This window comes from Thunnus albacares, chromosome 10 (genome assembly GCF_914725855.1).
Source record: "Thunnus albacares chromosome 10, fThuAlb1.1, whole genome shotgun sequence".
In the NCBI taxonomy this organism is placed as follows: Eukaryota; Metazoa; Chordata; class Actinopteri; order Scombriformes; family Scombridae; genus Thunnus; species Thunnus albacares.
The window spans coordinates 5,185,396-5,198,734 of NC_058115.1; the positions used below are offsets into that span (position 1 = coordinate 5,185,396).

Sequence of the window (13,339 nt, forward strand, 5' to 3'; positions counted from 1 at the left end):
AAGCAGGGATAGGGATTCCCCTTACTGAGTTACATGAAAGCTTTGGCAAATTATTTCAGCTGCATTTTCTTTGTACATACAGAAACAGTCACGAAAATGCATGTTATCAAAATCATTCAGTGGGTTGCTCCTGTCTATAAGCAACTTTCTTTCTTGTCTTGGGGGTGGTCTTTGATCATCATTGAATTAGTCAAGGTAATCCATTTTCCTCTACTGTTAAAGTGAACCTTGAGGCAAATAGCCGTTAGTCTGAAGTTAAACCTGCCTCTGGCCAGGTTTAATTTAAGCTTTCATTTAGATCTGGATTAGCTCTAATATTTCTTCTGGAAATCCAATTGTTGAAATCAAGACTAGGGCAAGTCTGGGACTATTTTAATACATGTCTGAGAAAGCCATTTCAGTAAGTCCAGGTTTAAAATGTGATTAAGTCTACAACCGGGCTTAATCCCTGTACAGGAAGCCAGCTCTTAGAGAACTAATGTGGGTAGGATATAGGGTGCTTTTCATTACGCTAACGTGTCTCCTCGTTTGCCTCACTCGCGTCTCTTTCTCGTGCTTGAGCTCCTCCCAGCGAGGATGAGAGAGAGAGATGCGAGGACGGAGGAATTTAATTTATCAAACGGGACGTTCTCGCTCTCTCCAGTGTCATTTTGAGGAGACGACAACTTATGATGACGCACTTCACCCCCAGAAATTACTAAGTAACAGTTTTATAGGAGAAACAGCTGTGCAGCGTCATGTTTTCCTAGAGGAGCTGAGACGTACTGAAACAGAAGAAGAGAGGAGAAGCCTTTTGGCTTATGGAGGAAAGTAGTAGTGTTTTTATGATTGATTCATGAGTCAGTAATTTTGATTTTATAAATAAATAGGCTATGAGAAGATGCTGTTGTGCTTTCATTCCCTCTCCGCAGGTAGTTTTCCTGATCTGCCGTATTACAATAACAGTCTGACTTTTTACTGTCCTGTCAGATCAGCTGACCAATCAATAAACAGATTGGACACTAGAGAGTGTTGCCGTCCGTTAAAAAACTTCCGCATAGGATACACCTGTGTTTCCTCACTCTAAGCTCCTCGTCTCCTCCAGGTGCATTTAAGGGATTGGAAGATCCTCCATGATGGCGGAGGGAGGACGGTTTCTGGGTCACGGAGGAGAGAGGACGCGAGGAAGCATAGAATTAGCGAATTGAAAAGCACCCATTGTATTTTTTTTATGTGGTTGTGGGGGTGAGTGTGGTCAGCACTCAGCTGCAGGAAAGAAGGGTGTGCAGATGGCTCATGAGAGCAGTGCCAGGTGAGTTGATTGGCACAGCTGGTGCTTGTTGGCTGATTGTACTCTCCCTTTAAATGCAGTAGTGTGCTGGACCTCAGATGACTGCTGCACACCTTAGACAGACAGCATGGTGGTCACTGGAAATTATTTGGCCGAATCCAGTAAATATTATTTGTGAGACTGGGTGACTTAAAGTAACTGGAAAATGTGTGCTAGAAAAAGCACGGTGGAAGTGTTGCATACTTAAGTGTGTGTGAGCAGTTGTGAATAAAAGGATGTTGTCTGTGATCGGACTGTTGTGTCTGTGTTGTGTGCGGAGGGAAGTCACAGTCACTGTATCTGAAGAGAAAAACTGTGTCAGCAGCTCTGTGTTCAAACTGAGTCCGGAGGAACCAATTTTTCTAGGTTTGACTACAAAACTAAAATTTGCAATGACAGAATATATGTATTGTCAAAAAGGTATCTTATTATGGTGTTTTTTATCTTAAAGATTTCTCAGATCATCTCTTAGTTAAAACATCTTTGTTCTCTGGAGCCTCAGGTAACAGACGATTTTGGAAACTTTAAGAGTTTACAGGACAAAAAATTAATAACAGAATTAAAGCAGGAAATTAATCAAATAATCAAACTAAATATACTAGAGAAATCTGATTAAATTATGGGAAATGGTGAAATACAGGATAGGAGATTTCTTTAAATTTAAATGGAAAAAATGAAATAAACTTAAAATTAATAAGTATGATGCACTAATAAATCAGTATATTGGTTTAAAACAAATGAAACATCTATGTCAGGTGAAGAAACAATGACAAATTTAAAATCATGGATCATTTTAATTATGAATTATAATATTTACATGCTCTTACCTCAATGTTTTGTCCTGATTTACGTTCACAAAATCACCAAGAAATAAAGATGAAATGTGCTCTGTGAAAAGAAGAAAAGGGAAGTTATTAGAGAACTATGTTCCATTGCCTATAAGAAAATAGAAACAAACACTAACATTGCGAACTCCTTTTTTTTTAAAGACTGTCCCCCTTCGTCAACCTTTACTTCACTCCTTGGTGAAATAAGAAAAGATGAGGTGGTTCAGGCCATCAAACAATTAAATGTTTGGAAATCCCCGTTCCAGACAGCCTGCCCATTGAGTTTTATCAGTTATACATTGATGAAGAATTAAACCTGCTCACATCTATGTGCAATGCAGGTAATTAGACATCTGACTATTATGAATACTGACCATAAAATATTTGCTAAAATAGTTATGAACAGACTAAATTATATTTTAGAAGAAATTATAGACAACATGTGCAATCAAAGAACAGGTGATGTGGGATCTTTGTATTTAAAGAGAGATAATACACAAACCTAAGGATGCAAAAGATTTTTACATTATGGGTCTTCATCCAAAAGAGCATTTGAATATATTTTGAGAGATTATTTCTGGTCGGTAATGAAAACATATGGCTTTCCCAGTGGTTTTATTCAAATCAATCTTTATTTATTTATCAATCAATCTTTATTTATATAGCGCCATATCACAACAGAAGTCATCTCAAGGCACTTTTCACATAGAGCAGGTCAAGACCGTACTCTTTAATTTACAGAGACCCAACAGTTCCCCCATGAGCAAGCACTTGGTGACAGCGGTAAGGAAAAACTCCCCTTTAACGGGTAGAAACCTCAAGCAGACCCCGGCTCTTGGTGGGCGGCCATCTGCTTTGACCGGTTGGGTTGAGAGAGAGAAAGAGAGAGGGAAAGGGGGAGGGGGGACAGAAGAAAAACAATGACAACAACAAACAACAACAAGCACAAGCAGCAACAGCCAGGGAAGGATGCCATCAGGACTGTGAAGGACCGCGATGGTTCGGCCCGGGAGTCAGGTTTTTCTGTGAGATGAGAAAGCACAAAAAACTCCGGGGAAGAAGCAAAGTTAGTGACATGCATTGATGTTACATGAATGCATACAGATGGAGAGGAGGAGGAGGAGAGAGGAGCTCAGTGCATCATGGGAAGTCCCCCAGTAGTCTAGGCCTATAGCAGCATAACTAAGGGCTGATCCAAGGCGAGCCTGGTCGGCCCTAACTATAAGCTTTATCAAAAAGGAAAGTTTTAAGCCTACTCTTAAACATAGAGAGGGTGTCTGCACCCCGGACTGAATCCGGTAGATGGTTCCATAGAAGAGGAGCCTGATAACTGAAGGCTCTGCCTCCCATTGTACTTTTAAAGACTGTAGGGACCACCAGTAAGCCTGCATACTGGGAGCGCAGTGTTCTAGTGGGATAATACGGTATTATGAGCTCTTCAAGATATGATGGTGCCTGACCATTAAGGGCTTTGTAAGTTAGGAGAAGGATTTTAAATTCTATTCTAGATTTTACAGGAAGCCAATGTAGTGAAGCTAAAATGGGAGAAATGTGGTCTCTTTTTCTAGTTTTAGTCAATACACGTGCAGCTGCGTTCTGGACCAGCTGGAGAGTCTTTAGAGACTTGTTAGGGCAGCCTGATAATAAGGAATTGCAATAATCCAGCCTAGAAGTAACAAATGCGTGAACTAGTTTTTCTGCATCTTTTAGGGACAGGATGTGCCATATCCTGATCAAAGATAACTCCCAGATTCCTTACGGTGGTGCTGGAGGCCAGGGTAATGCCATCCAGAGCAGCTTTATCATTAGATAATGTGTTTCTAAGGTGTTTAGGGCCAAGCACAATAACTTCAGTTTTATCTGAATTTAGTAGTAGAAAATTGCAGGTCATCCAGGTCTTTATGTCGTTAAGGCATGTTTGGAGTTTGTTTAACTGATTGGGTTCATCTGGCTTCATTGATAAATATAATTGGGTATCGTCTGCGTAACAATGAAAATTTATGGAGTGATTCCTAATAATATTACCTAAAGGAAGCATATATAAGGTGAATAGAATTGGTCCAAGTACAGAACCTTGTGGAACTCCGTGTCTAACTTTTGCCTTCACGGAGGATTCATCATTAACATGTACAAACTGAAATCGGTCTGATAAATAGGACTTAAACCAGGTTAATGCAGTTCCTTTAATGCCAATTAAATGTTCCAGTCTCTGCAAAAGGATTTGATGGTCAATTGTGTCAAATGCAGCACTAAGATCTAACAGGACAAGTATAGAGACAAATCCTTTGTCTGATGCAGTTAGGAGGTCATTTGTGACTTTCACCAGTGCTGTTTCTGTGCTATGATGCGCTCTAAATCCTGACTGAAAATCCTCAAATAAACTATTGTTATGTAGAAAGTCACATAACTGATTAGAGACTACTTTCTCAAGGATCTTGGATAGAAATGGAAGGTTAGATATAGGTCTATAATTGGCTAAAACACCTGAATCAAGAGTAGGCTTCTTAAGAAGAGGTTTAATTACAGCTACTTTAAAGGACTGTGGTACATAGCCTGTTACTAAAGACAGATTGATCATATCTAGTAAAGAAGTGCTCACTAAGGGTAAGGCTTCCTTAAGCAGCCTAGTTGGGATGGGATCTAAGAGACAGGTTGATGGTTTAGCTGAACAAATCATTGAAGTTAGTTCAGACAAGTCTACTGGAGAAAAACAGTCCAAATATATGTCAGGATTTACTGCCGTTACCAAGGTTCCTGTGTTTGAGAGAACGGTGCCTGTTGAGGGCAGGAGATGGTTAATTTTGTCTCTAATAGTTAGAATTTTATCATTAAAGAAGCTCATAAAGTCGTTACTACTGAGAGCTATAGGAATACATGGATCAGTAGAGTTATGACTCTTTGTCAGCCTGGCCAAAGTGCTGAAAAGGAACCTAAGGCAGTTTTTATTCTCTTCTATTAATGCTGAGTAATAGGCGGCTCTGGCATTACAGAGGGCCTTCCTATATGTTTTAAGACTATCTTGCCAGACTAAGCGAGAATCTTCTACTTTGGTGGAACGCAAAATCCTTTCCAATTTTCGCGATGTTTGCTTTAATTTGCGGGTTTGGGAGTTATACCATGGAGCTAACCTCTTACGTTTTATTATCTTCTTTTTTAAGGGGGCGATGGAGTCGAGTGTTTGTCTTAGTGAGCCTGCAGCACTATCAATAAGATTATCAATTTGGGAGGGACTAAAGTTAACATAAGAGTCCTCTGTAGTATTGAGACATGGCAGTGAATTCAGTATTGACGGAATTGCTTCCTTAAATTTATCTACAACACTATCAGATAGACATCTAGTGAGGACATTTTTATCTAATGGTGTGTAATCCAGTAATAGGAATTCAAAAGTTATTAAAAAATGATCTGATAAAATAGGATTTTGTGGAAAAATTATTAAATGTTCAATTTCAATCCCATAAGTTAGAACAAGGTCTAGGGTGTGGTTAAGACGGTGAGTGGGATTATTTACACACTGAGGGAAGCCAATTGAGTCTAATAATGAGAGAAATGCAGTGCAGAGACTGTCACTATCAACGTCCACATGAATATTAAAATCACCTACTATAATTACTTTATCTGTACTAAGGACTAAATACGACAAAAACTCTGAGAATTCAGATAGGAATTCAGAGTACGGGCCAGGAGGACGGTACACTATAACAAATAGAACTGGCTGTAAAGTTTTCCAGGTTGGCTGGGAGAGACTAAGAACAAGGCTTTCGAATGAGTTATAATTAAATTTAGGTTTAGGGTTGATGATTAGGCTTGAGTTGAAAATGGCTGCAACTCCTCCTCCTCGGCCAGTGTCTCGAGGAATATGAGTATTAATATGACTGGGGGGAGTGGATTCATTAAGGCTGACATATTCTTCATGACACAGCCAGGTTTCAGTGAGACAAAATAAATCAATACGATGATCTGAAATTAAATCGTTTACTAAAACTGCTTTAGATGAAAGAGATCTAATGTTCAAGAGTCCACATTTAATTATCTTATTTTGTTGTACTATTGCAGCAGTGGTTTTAATTTTTACTAGATTTTCATGAATGACTCTTCTTTTATATACTTTGGATTTAATTGATTTATGTGGTCGGGGGACAGACACAGTCTCTATGTGGTTTTGGGTGGGTAACTGCTCTAATGGAAGCGCAGAGAAGCGTGTAGGACTGCAGCTCTGCCTCCTGGTCTCAACTCTGGGTTGTCATGGTTTTGGTTTACTAATAAACTTGGCCATATTTCTGGATATCAGAGCAGCTCCATCCAAAGTGGGATGTATGCCGTCTCTCCTAATCAGACCAGGTCTTCCCCAGAAAGTCTGCCAATTATCTATGAAGCCCACATCGTTTGCTGGACACCACCTCGACAACCAGCGGTTGAATTGTGACATGCGGCTATACATGTCATCACTGGTCAGATTAGGCAGCGGTCCAGAGAAAATTACGGAGTCCGACATTGTTTTAGCAAATGTACACACCGACTCAACATTAATTTTGGTGACTTCTGATTGGCGTAATCGGGAGTCGTTGCCGCCGACATGGATGACGATCGTACCATATTTACGCTTATTCTCAGCCAGCAGTTTTAAATTTGACTCAATGTCGCCCACTCTGGCCCCAGGAATACATTTAACTATAGCTGCTGGTGTCGCTAACTTCACGTTTCTGACTATGGAGCTGCCAATAATCAGAGTTTGTGTCGCTGAGTGGGGAGAACCTGTTAGAAACATGAACTGGTTGGTGGTGAACCGTGGGCTTCTGCTTAGGGCAGTCACCCAGCCGCCCTGGCTTCCCGGCTGCTCGGGAGCTACCGGGGGAGTGGGAGCTATGCTAGGTCGGCCCGCACCGGATACTAGGGGCTGGCTAACTATATTAGCAGCTGATTGTTTTTCCATGGTGCGGAGCCGCGCTTCCAATTCACTAAGCCTTGCCTCCAGTGCTGCAAATAGACTACACTTATTACACTTATCACTATCACTAAAGGAGGCAGAGGAGTAACTGAACATTTGGCACACCGAGCAAGAGAGAGCAGGAGAACGAGAGGGAGAGAGAGAAGCCATCGCTAACTGCTTAGTTTGAATTAGCTGCTAGTGCTAGCTGCAGAGCTAAAGTGACTAACAACTTGTGCGATTAGCGAGAAAAGTCGTTAAGAGAAAAGCGCTGAGACTGCTTGTGTAAAACTAGCGAAAGTTTAAATATACAGCAGATATTAATCAACAGTAATGTGATATATAAAGGAAAATCAACTGAGATGAGAGCAGCAACAACGCTATCAGTATACACAGTCGGCAACCGGAAATGATACAATACGCTTACCGTAGCACGTCAGCACGTCGCACCTGTAACTGTCTAAATGATCAAATGTCTGTATATTAAATCAAGTGTTTGTGTAAATGTAAATGAGGTCTTAACAGAGCGTTTTGAAGTGGAGAAAAGAGTGAAGCAGGCCTGTCCCCTGAGCCTTGCTCTATACATTCTAGCAACAAGTCCTTTAATCAAAAGAATTAACACCGACAACTGGATTACTGGCACTTGCAGGGTAAGCGCTCAGGGTTGCAGCCATTGCTTATGCCGATAACTTCAATTCCATCTATATGAACAAGCTTCTGGAGCAAAACAGGGCCCCTCCGTCCACCCCAACAGCATTGACCGATCTCTGCTCCTGGAGCATGGCCTCCACTCCACACTCGGAAAGACCTGCCCCCACCTCTGCCTGCATTGGCTTCCCTGGGGCATTCCCTGCAGGTTTGGATCCCATTGCCAGCTATTTGGTTCTCTCAAACCCACTAGTGGCTTTGGACACTTCCACAAAAGACCTCCTGTAGCTAGGACAGCTCTGGTACAGGTGGTTCAGTCCACCACATCCATGACAGGCCTTGGGTGTGGTGTAGTCTTTGGCCTTATGCCCCCCTGGCCACAGAAATGGTCGCAGGCTCCAGCACAGGTACTATGCTTTCTGTAGAAAGCTGATTGCAGAGAGTAGTGCAGTATCCACAGTCCCCACTGAGGCTGAAAAAAGCAGGTGGGTGCTTTAGGACACAAGGCCCATCCAGTTCAGAGTAAAGCAGAGCCTGGAACTGCCACCTTCCAGTCCAAAACCCCATCGGATAATTAATGTACCTAGCTGCTGTTACCATCTCTCCACACTGCCCCAAAAATGCAGCTAACACAAGGTCAGTCAGAAAGGGGTTGAACATATGTACAGTGACTTTCCTGATGTTTGGTCTGTTCAAAATCTGGTAACAACCTAGCCTCCTTCCAGCAGACTTCACTCTTCTGAACACACACTTGTTCCTCAGGGTGGCATCAAAAGTCTATTCCTGCTGATTCCACTGGATGCAGAAAACTTCCTCCACCTTCTTTGTGGCTGTGTCCTAGGCCTGCTGCCTATCCAGCCATCCAGATCACAGCCACAGGGGGAATCTGCACATGCTTCCTTGTCAGCAAGTTTCTGGAGGTCCATCTTTAAATGTGAGTCACTGCTTGGTAAAGCAGGACCGCCCATGCTGGCAAGTATGGAAATTTCAAAAAACCGGCTGTTGCCCACTGGTCTGTCGCCTCACTGCACTCCTAGAGCGGATGCCTCACCGACTCAAGTGCACCACAAACAGGTCGGTGGCAGGTTGGAAGTGCAGACATGTCTCGGGAGTGCATAATGGACCTGACTGGGAGGATTTCACAAGTTACTATCCATGACACGTCCTGGAGTCTGTTTGGAAGAGCGGGATGGTTGAGGTTGCGCCAAACTGTTGAGGGCTCACCGAATGCGAGCCCGCGCACTGGACTCACTGGTTCCCACTCCTGCACAACAGAAATCAGAGACCAATTGTTAGTTAAAATATGCAACTCCTCCTGCTCCAAGTTAAAATGCTTTAAAAATGTCTGGATGAAAGCATAAACTGGTGGAAGGTTAAAAGACACAGGTACTTTGAGATCTGTGGGTAAAATCTTCATTTTCCTGAGGTAAGAGCCCATCCAGAATTGTGTCATTGCTTTTGTCTTGGGGTTTCCGGATGGGTCTGTAGCTGTTTTGAGGTGTAGTGTGATGTATCTACTTCCTAAAAACAAATATAGATTGGGCACTCCTTTTCCTCCTTTTTCTTTTGGCTTCTTCATGATATCTCTTCTTAGCCTTTCCCACTTCGAGCCCCACAGAAAATAAAAGATGGCTCGGTCCAGATCTAAAAGCACTCTCCTAGGTGGGATAAAAACAGAACTGATCAGTAAAAGCAAAGGTAAAATCACTGCTTTAATGATTAAAACCTTTCCTTCCATGGTCAGTCCTCTAAGTCCCCAGTACCCTAGTCTTTGCCGTACTTTCCCTACCACGTCTGGCCAATTTGTTCTCCCTCCACCTTTCTTGTCAAATTTAATCCCCAGTATTTTCTGGTCAGTCTGGGTCATAGTCAAAGGGAGTCCTGTCATTTCAGTCGCTGTCCATGGTCCATAAAATTGTGCTTAGGTCTTGCCTCTGTTTAGTTTAGACCCAGAGGCCCGTACAAAGCAGTCAGTCAAGTCCAGCGTCCTGTTAACAGATAAAAGGTCAGTGCATAAAATGTTCACGTCGTCCATATATAAAACACACTTGGTAACAAGTCCCCCGCTCCCTTGAACTCCCACCCCATTGATTCGTTGGTCCCTTCTCAAGACCTGTGCCAGTGGTTCTATACAGGTGACATAGAGAAGGGCAGATAACGGACAACCCTGACGGACGCCGCAGTTAATATCAACTGCTTTTGTCAGATGCCCGTTAACAACGAATTTGCTGGTAATGCCCTGGAACAGCAATCCCACCCAAACTAGAAACCTCTCTGGGAACCCCATTTTTGGCAGTACCTGGAAAAGGTACTGGTGCGAGACCCGATCAAAGGCTTTCTCAAAATCTAGATTGAGGACTACTAGCCGGATGTTTCTGTCTCTTGCATAACAGATGGTGTCTCGGATCAGTACGAGGCTGTCTGTGATCTTCCTCCCCGGGATGGCACAGGCTTGATCCGGATGAATCATCTCTTGTAAAAACAAGGACATATGTGATGCTAAAAGTTTACAGTCAAAGTTTAAAAGTGATAGGTCTCCAATTCTTCAGGTCAGTCTTGTCTTTTTTTGTGAAGAAGTCACTATCCCTATTCTAAAATGGTCAGGAAGTCGGTCAAGTTGCTCAAAATCCATAACAGCAAACAAGTCGGGTGATAAAAAAAAAAAAAAAAAAAGTCAGATAAAATTTCACGGGAAGTCCATCTTGTCCTGGGGACTTCCCTCTCTTAAAACTCGTCATACATTTATTTAACTCCAAAACTCTGGCTTGGAGTAAAAGCACACTGTCTTTTACTGTGTTTTCAATGAAATTTAAAGTTTCGGTCATGGTGTCCATTTTAATGGGTTTTTCTTTTTACAGTTCTCCGTAAAATTGCTCAACCATTTGGTTAATTTCCTCCGTTGTGTCAGCTGTGCACCCAGCTTGTTGTTACTTTTAAAATGGTCCCCTCTTTATATAAATTTTCTTAAAGAAATATCTAGTGCACTTCTCCCCTTCCTCTATTTCCTGTTCCCTGCTCCTGAAAATGACATCCTTACTTTTTATTTCTGCTAAAACCGACATCTCTGTTTTAATTAGTTTAATGTCTTCATGAAATCCATTCCATGTTGATTTAGTTTAAAATAGCGCTGCAATCGTTAATGCAGTCTCATCATGCATCTGTCTTCCTTTTTCTTTTTCCTCTTACCTGCCTGTCTAAAAAAAGTCTGCGTCTTTCCCTTTACCATCTTCCACCAGTGTGCACATGCATCATAAGTCTTGAAGGGTCTGCCAGATTCTGCTTTTTAGCAGCCTGGGGCAGCTTTTTGTAATTGTTTTCAATGAGAGTGAAGCTTTTTGCTCACTGCTTTTACTTTGCTGAGCGCCTAACGTTTTTCTTCTGTGCTTCATGTTTTTGCAGGAGAGTCCTGAATGCCTTGAATTGAAAAAACTTCAACTCAGAGCGGAAAAGCACCCAATTTCATTTCCGTTTTTTGTCATTGTCCAGTTGGATTAATTGAAAGGCAGGCCTTATGTGGTGGTGATGACAATAATTAAAAAAAACAAACAAAAAACATTGCAAGCTGCTCTTTTTTTTAAAAAAAATCATAGGCTTCAACAAAAAAGGCAGTGTGGTGTGCCTCGTGTTTTGCAACCTGCAAAAAGTGTTTTGTCTGAAAAATGAGTGAATAATCAATTAAGTGAAAAGTTTTACACACAGTGAACATTTGTGAGTAGGCTAAATCACCACATTTGAACACTACATGTCTGTCAAACACACAAATGCAGTCAAGGTGACATTCAGCACCTTGACTGCATTTTCCACAGACAGCTTTCCTGCACTTCAAGCACTTGGCGAATGTTTTGTTTGTTTTTTTTTTTTTGTTTTTTTTTTGCAGGTCATTCTCCTCTGCTCTTTTTATAATTATGACTTGACAGAGCTGTCAAATCACAAACTCCATCAAATTCTGTTGCCTAGCAACTTAAATGTTTAAACATAAATTGCACAGAGATAAATGCTTTTCATATAAGGGGAAATTTTACCTGATGGCAGTTATAGGTATGAATTCCTGTGTTTTTAATCTGGATTCATCTTCATTATTTTTAACAATAGTATTATTATTATTATTATTGTTATCATTATTATTATTATTATTATTATTATTATTATTATTATTATTATCTTGCTTCTCTGTGTCTCTCTCTCTTCCTCTCTCAAACCAACCGGTCAAGTCAGGTGGCCGTACACCTAGAGCCTGGTTCTGTTTGAGGTTTCTTCCAGTTAAAGGGGAGTTTTTCCTTGCCATTGTCGCCAAGTGCTTGCTCATGACAGAATGTTGGCTCTCTGTAAAATAAAGACTATGGTCTAGACCTGGGGTCTGTTTCACAAAGCAGGCTCAACAAACTCTGAGTCTAATCCTGAACTCTGAATTGATCTACTCTGAGATAAGAAACTCTGAGTTTCCGGTTCCAGAACAGCTGATTTGAGTCATTTTAATCAACTCGGAGTAGTTTCACCTTGAGTTAAGTGCATGCACCACAACAATAAAAAGGCAGCATCAATGGAGCCCCAATTTAACGAGTCACCATGGCAACGGGGAAGAGGAGGGCTGCGTTTTTCACCCCACTAAAACTAGAGAGATTAATGCGCTCATACGATGAGTTTGAGCATGTTTTCAGAAAGAAGTGCAACATCGCTGCAGCTGCAAAAGAGAGGGAGATGGCGTGGGAGAACATTGCTGCTCGGGTCAATGCGTAAGTTTAAATGTAGTCCTTTGCAACCACAATAATATTACAGAGGAAAACTGCTTGATTGGTCGCCTATTAATTTATTTCATTTAGGTGCAATCCCACGGGGGAGAAGCGCACTTGGCAGCAGTTTAGGATGAAATATAAAAACATTGTTCAAACAGGTAAAACCTCTGCATAATCTCATGGGAGTACCTCATTTTGATCATGTTTTACATTGTAAAGTAAATATTAAGTGGCTGTTTGACTGTGCAGCTGTTTTATCCCCAACATAATGCTGGTTTCACACATATAAATGTCTTCTCATCTATATCATGTTCTGTTAAATAATTAAGCCTATTTAAACTAACAGACTTCTACTCAGCCAACAGAAAGAAGGCAGATGCCCGTGAAACGGGTGGTGGTCCAGCACCGCCACCTCTAATGGAGGTAGAGGAGCTGGCTGTAAGCTCAAAAAGATAATTGTCTGGAAATGCTAGAACATCCATGCGCGGTCTGATAACCATCTCCCAACGAATATTTAGGCTAATTCTCTGCGCAGTAATGCTGCACCTTCATCCACGGGATCGTTATCAAAAGGACATGCCATGTTAGTGAAAAAGTCGCCACTTACTGTGCCTAATGGACTTCTAATATACCGACTCTGATTTTTTTTTTTTTTAATGATTTTTTTAAATGACAGACGGCAGAACTAGGCTACGTCAAAACTCGCCTGCTGACTGAATGAATGAGGAAATCAAGTGGAGTGTGCGGCTCTGAAAGAGGGCGGAGACTGAGAGAAACTCGAGGTTCATTGAGAAAAAGCTGGTCCCAACCAGGTTAGGTTCATAGAGTCTGTTACTACGGTAACTGACTGAGAGCTTAAGTTACCTCTCTCCGAAACAGGCTAGAGTTACCCCTC

At 41.6% G+C, this 13,339-nt stretch overlaps 1 long non-coding RNA gene across 1 annotated transcript; it reads left to right on the top strand.

Annotated features, from left to right (window-relative positions):
- Window positions 1–8,673: 8,673 nt before the first annotated feature.
- On the top strand, window positions 8,674–11,269 carry LOC122991029. Its single transcript, XR_006405513.1, has 2 exons — window positions 8,674–10,260; window positions 11,111–11,269. It is a non-coding gene; the product is annotated as an uncharacterized LOC122991029 (long non-coding RNA).
- The last annotated feature ends 2,070 nt before the right edge of the window (window positions 11,270–13,339 follow it).